This window comes from Otolemur garnettii, unplaced genomic scaffold, assembly GCF_000181295.1.
Source record: "Otolemur garnettii isolate 467f Iridium unplaced genomic scaffold, OtoGar3 scaffold00070, whole genome shotgun sequence".
NCBI classification, from domain to species: domain Eukaryota; kingdom Metazoa; phylum Chordata; class Mammalia; order Primates; family Galagidae; genus Otolemur; species Otolemur garnettii.
Genome location: NW_003852465.1, coordinates 6,617,157 through 6,619,135, shown reverse-complemented (window position 1 = coordinate 6,619,135; position 1,979 = coordinate 6,617,157). Strand labels below are relative to the sequence as shown.

Sequence of the window (1,979 nt, the reverse complement as noted above, 5' to 3'; positions counted from 1 at the left end):
CCACAACGCCCGGCTATTTTTTTTTTTGGTTGCAGCCGTCATTGTTGTTTGGCGGGTCCGGGCTGGGGATTCGAACCTGCCACCTTAGGTGTACATGGCTGGCGCCTTAGCTGGTTGAGCTATAGGCGCCGATCCTTTGTTGTCTATTTTTAAGAAATTGCCAACAATCTTCAGTCCTGATCAGTCAACAGTCATCAACATTGAGGCAAGAAACTTTACTAACAAAAAGACTATGGCTCACTAAATCTTCAGATGATTGTTAGCATTTTTTAGCAATAAATAGTTTATTTATTATTTTGAACATACCATTCTTTCTTGTGGTTTCTCTCTTGCCCAAATTAGTCTTGAACTTCTGGGCTCAGGCAATCTACCTGCCTGTACCTTCCATAGTGCTAGAATTACAGGCATGAGCCACTACTCCTGGTTTGGAATAAATATTTTAAATTAAGGTATGTACATTCTTTATTTAGATAAAATGGTATTGCACACTTAATAGACTATAATAAGCATACATCTATATGCACTGGGAAACTAAAACATTTGTGAGATTTGCTTTATTGAAATATTTACCTTCTTATGGTGATGTGCAAGCAAACCTGTGATATTTCCAAGATATGCCTATAGTGTTGTTTAAAAGTAGCTTTAGGTTAAGTATAAATGTATACGGCAAATTCTGAAACAACCACAAAAAATTCTTTTTAAAGACATATAATTAGTATGCTAAGACAGAAGAGAAAATGGCACCATACAAACAACTCATTTAAAACTAGAAGAAGCCCTTTCGGCCAGAGACACCATCTTCTAGTAATTCACCAAAATGACAAACACAGAGGGAAAGAGGAAAGGCACCTGATACATGTTCTCTAGGCCTTTTAAAAAACATGGAGTTGTTCCTTTGGCTACATATATGTGAATCTAGGAGAAAGGTGATATTGTAGACATCAAGGGAATGGATACTGTTCAAAAAGGCATGCTGCAGAAATGTTACCATGGCAAACTGGAAGAGTCTACAATGTTACCCAGCATGCTGTTGGCACCGCTGTAAACAAACAAGGGCAAGATTCTTGCCAAGAGGATTAATGTTCATATTGAGCATATTAAGCACTCTAAGAGCCGAGACTTGAAACGTGAAGGAAACTGATCAGAAAAAGAAGGAAGCCAAAGAGAAAGGTACCTGGATTCAACTGAAGTGCCAGCCTGCTACACCCAGAGAAGCCCACTTTGTGAGAACCAACAGAAAGGAGCCTGAGCTCCTGGAACCTATTCCCTATGAATTCATGGCATAATAAGCATATAACATAGCACACAGGAGTACCAGTGGACCCATGTATTTAGGTGCTGGAACCTATTTATTACCCATGAGCTCATGGCATAATAGGTGTACAGCATAGCACACAGGATAACAACAGACCCCATGTTAACAGTGATATAAGGTGCTGGAACCTATTCCCCATGAATTCAAAGTCAATGCTCTGTCATAATCAATGGCAAGGTGCCTCCCTGAGCTACTGAAACCTCTTCCCTATGAATTCATGGCATGGTAGATAAAAGGAATAGCCTACTGCTACTGTAAAAATGTTCCTGGTTCATTCACTACAAGTGTGATTTTTTTCCCCCAAAGAAGTATTAAAGCAAATTTTAATGTGTTCTTTAAAAAAAAAATTAGAGGAAGCAGAAAAATAGGAAAAAGAAGAAAATAAACCAAGAACAAAGGTACTTACAGATATGTAGATATTAATGCAACTATGTCAATAATCATTTTAAATGTGAATAGTCTAAATACATTAATTAAAAGATAGAGACTGGCAGAGTGGATCAAAAAAAAAAATCAAGACCAAATTATGACTTGCTAAAAATAAAGGCAGATTAAAAGTAAAGGGACAGGCTCGGTGCCTGTGGCTCAAGTGGCTAAGGTGCCAGCCACATACACCTAAGGTGGCGGGTTCAAATCCAGCCCAGACCCGCCAAACAACAATGAC

At 38.6% G+C, this 1,979-nt stretch overlaps 1 protein-coding gene across 1 annotated transcript in view; it reads right to left on the bottom strand.

Annotated features, from left to right (window-relative positions):
* The window catches only part of ARID2 (AT-rich interaction domain 2), a 185,849-nt gene that overhangs the window by 26,995 nt on the left and 156,875 nt on the right, over window positions 1–1,979 (bottom strand). The gene's annotated exons all lie outside the window — the stretch shown is intronic.